Here is a 12,551-nt window from a genome sequence, read left to right as displayed (position 1 = left end):
AAATCACCACAATCCAATGCCATCCATGATGTTTACATCAAAGAGAGTGAGACAACACCACAGGCACACTCAGTCCATGCACCACCACCACCCCTGGGCAAGCAAAAGGCCACACCAGCAGCCCCCCAAAAACGACAAAAAACAATAAAATAAGCACAATCCCAGCCCATCCATGGCCTCAATTATGTTTAAATTCAAGAAGACACCCCACAGAAAGACTAGGCCCATGCAACACTCACCACCCCTGGGCAAAGGGCCACACCAGCAGGCCCAAAAAAACGACAAAAAACAATAAAATCTGCACAATCCCAGCCCATCCATGGCCTCAATGGTGTTTAAATTCAACAAAACAGTTGTATCATGCACCCATAACCAACCCTGGTCCTACTGGATACTGTGGCTACCCACAATATAATTTATTTAATTTTCTGAAAAAGTTCCAAAATTGTACTTGCAGCAACTGTAATGCCCCAAACAAACTTACTTGTGAAAGTTGATTTCTAATCCAAAAGTGATCCAAAGACAGTCAAAAAGGCCTCAAATCCAAATATCCAGCAGCACCCACAAAAAGTAATCCTTCCAGCTCCAGATCCAAATGAAAGTGACCAGGAGATGGACAAAGCACTGGGAGGAGTCTGCTGGACAGGAACAGGAAGTTGGAGACTGTGGGGCACTTCCTTCCTCCCCCCCCCCCAAAATGGACTCCTTGCAAAAAAAAAAAGCCATGCAAATGTCAACCTGAGGAGTGATTCTGATAAAAATCATAATTTTCTGAAGGTTTATCCTGTTTGCTGGTGATTTTCTTGTGCGAAATTGCAAAATCTCTATTTCGCAAGTGCAAGATTGTTCCTTTCCGCCGCAACTACGTGTTCGCAATTGCGAACTCTCGCGAGGTGTGCTGTGCAAGGTGGCAAGCCGCGAGTACGTATTCGCGGGCGACAAACTCCCGCGGGAACACGCAGCAAGATCTAAAATGGCGCGTCACTCGCAAAGAAAAACAACTCGGCAAACGCTAAAATGACGGAAAGTGAACGCCATGCACCACGCCGCGTGCCGCAACCAAGCAAAAAATCCGCCGCGAGCGGATTCACGGATTTTCGACAAATTCGCGAGCGTTCGCGGATTGCGGATTTGCCGAAAATCCGAAAAATCCGCGAGCGGAGCGGATTTTACGCCCATGCTTACTTACAACTATTAATAATACCACAATCACTAATAAGGTCCAGTCAAGTCTCAATTAGTTAATCCTTGCTAAACACTTAGTAGCTTGGCAGACAAGCCTAACTTAGGAGACAGGTGTGTAAAGCATTTAATATCACCAAAACAGTAACTTTTTTTTTTTTTTTTTTTTAACTTTCCAATCTTTATTTCGGCCATTTTGCCATAAAAGATACACAATACACATATACAAAATAAGAATCAGTACATTACAATATAAAACATTAGAATAATATACTAAAATGCATTAAAAGCTCTGAGTGTTAAAATTTAGGGGGAAACCAGGGTCTTTAAAATGCGATTTCGAGTGTACCAGACATTAGTAAGGTATTTAGCCAGAGCAAACACAGTAGGACCTGAAACATCAGATTTTAAAATCCTGTACATTGGCGCATATTCCCTGCAACCCATATTTCTTATCAGCGGCAACAGCCAATATTTCCTTGCAGCCTTATAGGCTGGGCAGAAAAAAGCCACATGTAGATCAGTTTCCTCCGTGGCATCACAGGCCGGACACTGCTTGGTGGAGGGGGGGGATGACCAGGAACTAGTAAATGATCGAAATGGCAGCGTGCCGTATCTCCATTGAAGGAAGAACTTTCTGGCCAGCACTGGGGAAATGGCATCCAGGACCCCCTCAAACCTATATAGGTCCTTGCTTTGTACAAATGCCGACGATAATGACCCTTCGGCCTGGCTGTCTAGGGCCCTCGCTCGTTTTTGTTCAAAGTATGCATTAGCCAGAAATCTTTTGGAGATATTTGTTACGGCGCTGGGTGGATCATACCATAAATCGGATAGCCCTAGTTCCATGCAAGTGTTTTGGATGTATTTTATCCACGGGATGCGGAGCGCTTTTGGATGGGTCAATAATTCCAGCAACTCCGCCCTGTATGCAGCAAGATTGCTACTACTCCACAGCCTACGCCAGAAGGCTATGGGTCTCAGTCCTATTTCTTCGGCTATTGGTCGTAGACCTAGATCAAGCCTTAGGGGAAGGAGCGGGGTACTGGGCGGGAGTGCGGCTATCTGCCTAATAAAATTGTTCTCTGTTAGAGACAGACTGCGGCATGATTTGTGTCCCCAAAGTTCAGCCCCGTACAATGTCGCTCCCCTGGCCTGGGCCTTATATATCTGGATAAGTGACCCCAGCGGGCGGTATGAAGAGCCATTCATCATACGGGCAATACCCCCGGTAGTTTGTGTCAGTTTAAGGTTCGCCCTACTCTGATGGGATCCCCAGGACATGGTTTCGTTAAGAGTCACACCAAGATATTCAAAGGTGGATACTCTCTCGAGCCGTACTGCTCCTAGAATCGGGTTCGGCCGCAGTTTTTGGCTCGGGTTCAAAACCATGAACTTTGTTTTAGTCGCGTTAATTTCCAACCCCCTGTCGGTGCAGAAGGTCACAAATGAGTCGAGGATCCTCTGTATCCCCATAGGGGTTTTAGATAGCAGCAGGGTGTCATCTGCAAACATTATTGCGGGCACCCTGTTGCCATTCAATTTGGGAGCGTCGGTATAGTCAGTGGCATTCAAGTGGGCGATTACCCCGTTGACGAAGAGGCAGAACAGGGTCGGAGCCAACACGCAACCCTGCCTTACCCCCGCTGCACCAAAAACAAACTCGCAATTAGCGATTACGCTAATTGCGAGTCTCTAATTGTGATATTGCTAGTAGCGAGTCAATAACTAGACCTCGCAGTTCCAAATTGTCATTTTTAAGGATTCGCAAATTATTAGTGATTTTCTTGATGCATTGAGCTCCCCGGACCTTCCACACCTCACTCGGGCATAATTGTTGTAATGCAGCCTCTGCAGGATTAATAGGATGTCCGGAGGAACGCCCATCTCTGCCAGGACGCTCCAGAGTTTCCCCCTGGGGGACCAGATCGAATGCGGCCCGTAGGTCCACAAAGATGGTATAGAGACTCCCGCCCTCGAGTATTGCTGTCCTCCAGTAGATAATGTTTAGTCTAAAAACCTGGTCCACTGTAGAAACCCCCTTCCTAAATCCTGCCTGGTAGGGACTGAGGGCACCCACCTCCTCTGCCCAGTCCTGAAGCCGGTTCAGCAGAACCCTGCCGAACAGTTTCTGCGCAACATCAATTAAACTAATGGGTCTGTAATTGGCTGGGAGGAGAGGCGAGCCCTTTTTAAAGATGGGCACCACCTCCGCCCCCAGCCAAGTACTAGGGATTTCCATGCCACTGAGCACTCCATTAAAAAGAGCAGCAAGATAGGGGGCCCAGACAATAGGTTCCTGTTTAAACAGGTCTCCTGGCAGGCCATCCAGTCCTGGCGCCTTTCCCGAGGAGAGTCCGGCTATAGCAGCCGTAACCTCGCCCAGTGTTATTAAATCCCCTTCATAGTCTGGCCAGCCAGCCCCGGTGTCAGAGATTAGTTCTCCTGGTTCAGAGCTGTATAAGGACTGGAAATGTGCCTGCCAGACCTCTGGAGCAATGTTTGGCTCGATTGCCCTTTGGAGATTTCCCGACCCCCCACTCACTATCCTCCAGAACAGCCGCTGATCTTTCGTTGCTAGGGCCTTAGTGAGTTCTTCCCACTTATTTTCCTCCCATTCAGCTTTGGCATGGGCAGCAAGTTTCTTATACACCCGTCTTCTTTCTCTTAAAATATCCCCCCCTAGACCCTCCTTGATGGATCTGACAAGTTCCCCTTTTGCCCTTCTGCATGCTTGGTTGTACCATGAGAACTTACAGTGATGCCCCCTAGTTGGTTTCCGTGTATTACTAAAGAGGATAGGGCCCGCTGCTTTTATGAGGTTCTCGTGAGCCTTACCTATTTTAACCTGGGCATCTTTATTATTCACCTCCGCCTCCAAACTCCCCACAATTTCCAATATTGGAATCATTCCCTCATAAAGCATGGGAAGTTTCTTCTCACTTGCAGCCAAATGCTCCCACCTGATTCTTCTCCTGCTGTTTTCCAGGAGAAGCGCCGGTTTGCTCCCCTCCAGAGCGATCATTGGAGTCTGAGGGTCAGGGTGGGCTAGGTCGAGCTCTAGTGCATTATGATCACTGTCTACCCTTTCCATTACCCTAAAGTCTCGAATGGTTGACCACTTCTCTACTTGGGCCATGACATAATCCAAGCGAGACTCTCTTCCCACCCTATTGTAGGTGGTTCTGCTGGGTATGTCGGATCTCATTCGCCCGTTACAGGCTCTAAGTCCGAACCTTAGGGTGAGGGCTGTGACTTGTAATGCAAGTGGGGTCCATGCCCTCGGTGGGGGAGCTTCAACCGCGGGCACCGCCCATCTAACCTCTTCTTCCAATGAGAATCCCTCTAGGAGACCTGGTAGTGGCTCAAAGTGCGAGTTAAAATCCCCTCCCACCAGGTAGAATGAGTCCCTCGGTAGCTCGGTTAAATAGTTCGTAAGTTCAGCTATGGTCGGCGATTCCTTGGCAATTCCCACAGGCCTGGAATAGATGTTGATTAAAACAAGTTTAGTTTGATTTGGCCAGGATAGTGAGACCGCAAGAATATCGTCAGAGCTGACTGATAACCGTGTAGCCTTACAGCCTAGATGACAAGCAACCCATGTTGTAAGCCCGCCTGACGGGCGTCCTTTACCCTCCCACCTAGCTGGAATGAAAAATGACTGGAAACCTTGATGCCCATGATCTTCTCTTGCCCAGGTTTCCTGGAACATACAAACGTCTCCAGTCTCAATGTAGTTCGCCCAGTCGGGATCGGTCAATTTGTTTGCCAATCCAGCGACATTCCACCATATTAATCTCAAAAGTCCTGGGGTGCTGGGTGTCGTGCCAGAAAGATGAACAGGGACGGTTGCAGGTTCTGGGTCAATCAATTGTTCAAAAACATTACCATCGGTGGGGGCGGATGGATGGGGGTGTGTTGGAGAGACAGTCGCCAGAGTCGCAGGGTTGCTAGTTGGCAGTCAATCAACCCCGTCCAAACCATTCAGGCAGTTGAAGCGATTGAAGTGAAAATAGGGTGAAAATAGGGTGTGTCAAGTAGTTGGAAATTTGGTCGTCGGGCATAGTCTGTATGCCTATGTCTACGTTCCACCCTTGTCCACTCTTCGTGCTGTTGATCGTGATGCATGCGAATTGGGGGGAAAAAAAAGGATACTGGCAGGGTTTGGATAGTGGAGTCCAGCGAGCGATTTACCCCTTCGCAGATGTGCAGAACAGTGCCCGGGTCTTTAAAGGTTACCAGAATACAGTCCCCTATTATTGACTTCCTCGTCTTCCCTAGCCAGGGGACCCTTCTGACCATGATAATCTCATTATTGAATTGCGGTGGCAGGGGTCGGTTCCAATTCAGCCATTTGATGACTTTTTTCTTCAGGGATTGGAAATCTTCATTTTCTCCTCTTTGTAATTGAGGGGCCCCTGCTAACACCACCGTAAGCCTATTGGCTTCTGGCGGCAGGTCCGGCCTCCGAGGTCTTGGAGCGGGTTGGGCCGGAGGGGGAGAGGAAATGTTATCAGCTTGGAAAAGGTCAGAATTAGTCCCTGTCTGAGAGCTATGGGGGACAGTGTGTAGTGGTTCAGTAGGCCCATTAGTTATGTTGTTTCGTGGGGCCGGAACTTGAATGGCCATAAGTGGCCGCAAGGGGGGGCAGTGGGTATACCCTGAGGAGGGGCTATGGTAATACCCTGCTCATCTCCAGTTCTCAGAGGATTGGGTATAGGAGGATTAGACCCCGTACATTTAGTTTGCTTGCTAACTAAGGTGTTCAAGGTAGTAAGAGTAGCCTCTAAGATGGTAAGCCTTATCTCCACCTTTTTCAGACTTTCACTAATGGGCTGTAAAAGTGAGCGAAGTAAGAATTCAATACTTCCCAGGGATGTAGGAGAAGGTACTGGTTTAAACGTATTAGCCGCTGGATCACTAATGGGAGTGGCCGTGTTAGAACTGGTATCATTAAGAGGGATCTCAATAGGCGCCATATCGTTATCCCTGCCAAGGGAGGGTACAGTTTTAAGTTTTTTCCCAAAATCTAAGTGGGATAGTTTAAGTTTCCCCTGTCCCCCCCTTGTCTTTCTTCTACGTTTGCTGGGTGGAGGGCCATGCAACTCCACCATGGCACTGTGCTTTGGCTTGTTTTTCTTGTTTTTATTCCCCGGAGGGGTTTGGGTAACCAAATCCACTGCCATTTGGGATGATGTGGATGGGACGATCTCTATAGTCTTTTCAGGCGAGATACCAGGGGTGTTCGAAGTCTCCCTTAATAATAGAGGAAAGTCCTCTTGTGATAGTAGATTTTGCCTATCAGTGGCAGTGCCATCCTCTTGGGAAGTAGGGTACGGGGTTATGTCAGTGAGGGGCGTGCTCTTCATGGATTCAATAGAGCGGCGACGCTCCGCCCTACGCCTCTCCAGAGAGTTTTCTTTGCCCCCGTCCCCTTTGGAGGATTTGAAATAATTGTCCAGTGTGCCTGAGTTAGTTCCCCCCACCCTTGAAGGGGTTTCACAAAGTGCTGGGGAGGGCATCTCCGTATTCGAGTCCTCCGTCGACAGAGTTTACTTAGTTTCAGGTGAGGAAAGAGGGGTGGCCCAGCCCGGCCTCCAGCGGCCCCGGACGGCCACAGACGGTCCCGCCCTTGTCCCGGGCTTCTCCCGGCGCGCTCCCGCTCGCTCCCGCTTTAGCGGGAACAATAGTTCAATGTATACTCAATGGGCACTTGCCTATTGGTTGGCGTACAGGGGGGTGTGGCCAGCGGGGAGAGCAGCCCAGGTGTGTTAGATTGGCGCGCAGGGGCTCCTGGTCATCGGAGTCCCTGCCTGCGTGCTCGCAGCCCCGCCGGCTTGCTCACCTGCCCGTGCCTCCTGTCCTCAGCTGATCCAAAGTCCAAGGTCTGCAGCCTCCTGTGTTCGAGGCGCTGCGGGACCCGCGAAGCGGGTACCGCGAGGTCAGGGGTGGCGCCGAAAGGCTCTAAAATCCTCTGGTATCCACTAGAAGTGCAGGCTTTCCCTTCCTGCGGACAGTCTCCAAAGAACGGGCAGCAATAAGATAAGGGTACCGATTTGTTGTGCAAACCGCCGCTTTTTCAGGACTGAGGGCGGGGGGCGTGGCCAGCGGGGAGAGCAGCCCAGGTGTGTTAGATGGGCGCGCAGGGGCTCCTGGTCATCGGAGTCCCTGCCTGCGTGCTCGCAGCCCCGCCGGCTTGCTCACCTGCCCGCGCCTCCTGTCCTCAGCTGATCCAAAGACCAAGGTCTGCAGCCTCCTGTGTTCGAGGCGCTGCGGGACCCGCGAAGCGGGTACCGCGAGGTCAGGGGTGGCGACGAAAGGCTCTAAAATCCTCTGGTATCCACTAGAAGTGCAGGCTTTCCCTTCCTGCGGACAGTCTCCAAAGAACGGGCAGCAATAAGATAAGGGTTCCGATTTTTTGTGCAAACCGCCGCTTTTTCAGGACTGAGGGCGGGGGGCGTGGCCAGCGGGGAGAGCAGCCCAGGTGTGTTAGATGGGCGCGCAGGGGCTCCTGGTCATCGGAGTCCCTGCCTGCGTGCTCGCAGCCCCGCCGGCTTGCTCACCTGCCCGCGCCTCCTGTCCTCAGCTGATCCAAAGACCAAGGTCTGCAGCCTCCTGTGTTCGAGGCGCTGCGGGACCCGCGAAGCGGGTACCGCGAGGTCAGGGGTGGCGACGAAAGGCTCTAAAATCCTCTGGTATCCACTAGAAGTGCAGGCTTTCCCTTCCTGCGGACAGTCTCCAAAGAACGGGCAGCAATAAGATAAGGGTTCCGATTTTTTGTGCAAACCGCCGCTTTTTCAGGACTGAGGGCGGGGGGCGTGGCCAGCGGGGAGAGCAGCCCAGGTGTGTTAGATGGGCGCGCAGGGGCTCCTGGTCATCGGAGTCCCTGCCTGCGTGCTCGCAGCCCCGCCGGCTTGCTCACCTGCCCGCGCCTCCTGTCCTGAGCTGATCCAAAGTCCAAGGTCTGCAGCCTCCTGTGTTCGAGGCGCTGCGGGACCCGCGAAGCGGGTACCGCGAGGTCAGGGGTGGCGACGAAAGGCTCTAAAATCCTCTGGTATCCACTAGAAGTGCAGGCTTTCCCTTCCTGCGGACAGTCTCCAAAGAACGGGCAGCAATAAGATAAGGGTTCCGATTTGTTGTGCAAACCGCCGCTTTTTCAGGACTGAGGGCGGGGGGCGTGGCCAGCGGGGAGAGCAGCCCAGGTGTGTTAGATGGGCGCGCAGGGGCTCCTGGTCATCGGAGTCCCTGCCTGCGTGCTCGCAGCCCCGCCGGCTTGCTCACCTGCCCGCGCCTCCTGTCCTCAGCTGATCCAAAGTCCAAGGTCTGCAGCCTCCTGTGTTCGAGGCGCTGCGGGACCCGCGAAGCGTGTACCGCGAGGTCAAGGGTGGCGACGAAAGGCTCTGAAATCCTCTGGTATCCACTAGAAGTGCAGGCTTTCCCTTCCTGCGGACAGTCTCCAAAGAACGGGCAGCAATAAGATAAGGGTTCGGATTTGTTGTGCAAACCGCCGCTTTTTCAGGACTGAGGGCGGGGGGCGTGGCCAGCGGGGAGAGCAGCCCACGTGTGTTAGATGGGCGCGCAGGGTCTCCTGGTCATCGGAGTCCCTGCCTGCGTGCTCGCAGCCCCGCCGGCTTGCTCACCTGCCCGCGCCTCCTGTCCTCAGCTGATCCAAAGTCCAAGGTCTGCAGCCTCCTGTGTTCGAGGCGCTGCGGGACCCGCGAAGCGGGTACCGCGAGGTCAGGGGTGGCGACGAAAGGCTCTAAAATCCTCTGGTATCCACTAGAAGTGCAGGCTTTCCCTTCCTGCGGACAGTCTCCAAAGAACGGGCAGCAATAAGATAAGGGTAACTAAGTAAAAGACACAACACAACAAAAATCAATTTATAAACATAGAGAATATTCATATAAAAAATGTATAATAAAATCCAGTTTAAGGAGCTCAACAAATTAAGTTAAATTTAAAAAAATGGGTTTTCTAACACCAAAAATTGTAAAGCACCAACCGTGACTATCTGGTTGTTCTGGACCAGGGCAAAATCGAAGTTTCAGGATGACTGCAATGGATATGATGAGCGGTCAGGCCCGGTCAAGTTCTTGCCTTCTGGCTTAGTCACTTTTTATGGAGCTTTTTGCCTTAAAGTTGAGTAACAGGTTCTCGGATCAGCCTGCTGCAGTGAAATGCCTCAGTGGGCCCTGGAGGTGTTTGTCTTTGTCGTTAATGGTGAGGAACTCCAGAGCTTTCAGCTGGGCGAACATGCGTGGTCATGCCGAGTTGCATTTCGACGTTGCTGGCCTGACTCTTGTCGTCGATGCCTGCCTTCTCCTGAATCTTTTACACAAAAGTTGGCAAAAAGTTCCTGAACTTTCAGATCTTATTCTGAAAAGTTCATTGAGGGTCATGAAGGGTCCAACAGCACCAGCGAAGGGTTCAGAAGCTCTGGTTTTCATCCTGGGGTCTAGGACTCCAACTCCCACAACGCATATGGTCAGTCCAGGAAAATCCAGGAGAAGCTGGTCAGCTGGAGTTATCCCTTCAGTGGATGTTTCAGGTGAATTCTTCCAGCACTTTTCTCCTTTTTGCTGCTCAGGGAGTCTACTACTTATCCTTAACAACAGGCAAAGTCCTTCTTGTGTGGAACCTTTGAGTGTAGCAGGTGCAGTCCTCTGTGGAGCAGTCCAAGGGTCCAGCAGGGAAGTTCTTTTTCTCCAGATGTTTCAGGCAAGGAGCTGACAGGCCACCGCAGATCTCACATATTTATTCTCCATTCTGGCTGGCAAGAAGGGGAACACCCCAACCAATGGGACTCAAGTTGCCACCCTCTGTCATTGTACGTTCCTGGGATGTGTGGCATATTTTGGTGACAGTTGCACAGTTCTCCAAAAATCAAATTGGAGAAAGTCTCTCCTTGGAGTGCGGGTTTCGCTAACCAAACCTACAGGCGTAGCTAACCTTTCTCTAGATGCCACTTCCAGAACCTCTTCAAATCTAATTAGAGGTGCTCCCATCTGACTAGAGATCAAGGAAGTGGGAGCTGGCCTGGGTCCTGAGATATCTGGTCTTCTACCTTTTGCAGTTCAGTTTATCTCCCCACTCCCTTCCTGTCCCTGGTTTCACCAGGATGCAACTCTCCTCCCACCAAATGGCAGTATTGTTCCAGCCCCAGGCCTCTTCACACCTGCACATTGGAGAAGTATAGCTCAGGCTGGCAGAGGCTGTTCAAACAGAAGAGGCCTCTATTGACTGGTTTAGGTAACTTCAAGATAATAATTTCTAAAAACAAATTTCCTGCAATAGTTATAAGGAATCTGACATTGGCAGGTTGTTGGATTTGTTGTAACTATTATTTTGATACCTTGGAATGTGTTGCTAGCTAGCTAAAGTTTGACTTTATTCAAGTTTAATAAAGCCTCCCCATGTTAGCTTATGGAGCTAGCAGCAATACAATGGGGAAAAATGACTTTGACTGTTTTTTGACCACCAGGGCATCTAAAATATGTTTTATAATGTCCCTGCTTTATATAACAAGGCACCCTACCCTTGAGTCACCTAGGACAGACCCTAGGGTGACTTATATGTAATAAGAAGGTAATTTTGGACTTTGGAAGTACTTTTAATTCCAAAGTTGAATTTGGACACAGTTTTATTTTAAAACTAGGATACAAGTTAGGCCTGCCTTTAAAATGCACCAGACACCACACCAGTGTACACTGAAGTGAATTATGTCCACTGGGGTCTCTAAACCTGCATGCCCTACCATATACTAGGGACTTATAGGATGGTTGTCGTACGCAATTATAATTAAACTAATTACCATATACTGTTCAAGGACAGAGTACTCTGCCTGGTTAGCAGGTCCCAGGGCACTCTATGAGTCAGTAACCACCAGTATCAGTCAAACCACGCAGGTGATCAGGCCAAGAAGGATGACTTTGCTACATGCCCCACCCCCTACCCCCAGATGAAAGGTTGATTGATACACTCTTTGTTTATGCTGTACATAGGACACCAGCCTCTGGATAAATCCACCTATGTTTAGACGTGACTTCAGGAAAAAGCCAACAAAGCAAACTTTAAGTTGTGTTTTTCCGCATGTGGCTCTCACTGTTCCTTTTTCATTCCACAATGGATTAAGTTAAAATGACGCTCTTCTGTCACAGGCCGGTTAAAAGCACAGTCATGGTGTTCATGTTCCAGCTAGCAGAAAGAAATATCAGGTGGCAATAATTGCATTGCAAAGGCCTGTACTTTGCTGAAAGGGTGCTCAGAGAAGAAGTTGTAGACGTGCCAGCTTCGGAACAGGAAGTGCTCGAGGCGAACGCAGGTGCCACCAGCTGCTTCTGTAATTCAAGAACACGTCTGCCCCAGCTTCACATACTGCAAGGAAATGGTTAAACTGGGCACATCTGCGCAGTCCTTGACAGTTGCTGTTTCACTCATAAACAGCTGTGCGGCACAGGCATAAAGAAAATTCTCTGCCCGATGATAATTACAGAGCGTGGTACAAAGCAGCCAGCGACAAAAGCATGCAATCAGCACATGCCTTTTATTTTCTAAGGAACGCGGCTGTTTTCCAGATCCCGGGCTGATATGCATAAAACTGGTAACTCAGCCATAGGGAAAATATAATGAAATTCTATTTTTTTGTTGTTTATTTATTTTGTTTCTTTCAGCTAATTTCTTAATGTTATGTGTTGGGTACCAAACTCTAATGATTAGGGGAATGCTTTCCATAATAAGTGTTTAGATGAAATGTCTTCAAATATTTACATTTTTTTCAGGCTAACAAGATGATGATAGGCTACCAGATTTTATCCTGAACAAAACATAATTTTGTTCTAAAACTAGCTGATTGTAGGAAAACAAATCAATCATCCATTGTTTCTTTTGCCATGTGTCTAAGCCATCTTTTGCTCTTCTGCTTTCTTCAAATCACCTGAGAAGAATTTGTTGCGTGGCCAGAAGAGTAAACACCTGGGGCACATTTACCATTATTTCAAGCAACGGGGTGCAGCCCATATTTATAAAGCTATGGAGGATTTCTGCTCTCTCTTTGCGCTGGCAGACTGTGTGCTGCCTAGAGACAACTCGGGCAACTTGCACTGAAGTGGAAGAGTACCTGCGTTACAGGCACATTTATTTTAGTGCAAGATGGGATACTTTCCTGCACAAAAATAATCCAAAGAGGAAATAACAAGGAATAGTGAAGAAGTTAAGCTGTAGATTAAGTATAATGACAGATAAAAGTAGGTTACACTTTCTTTCTACTGCTTTTGTTTTTAATTTCTCCAATAATTCCTGTGGTATGCTCTAAGCCATCAGTGCCATTTTCTTCAGGGTCCCATATGTTACCATAACGACTAAACTAATGT

The sequence above is a fragment of the Lissotriton helveticus genome, chromosome 4_1, assembly GCF_964261635.1.
Source record: "Lissotriton helveticus chromosome 4_1, aLisHel1.1, whole genome shotgun sequence".
Lineage (NCBI taxonomy): Eukaryota > Metazoa > Chordata > Amphibia > Caudata > Salamandridae > Lissotriton > Lissotriton helveticus.
This window is presented reverse-complemented; position numbering follows the sequence as displayed.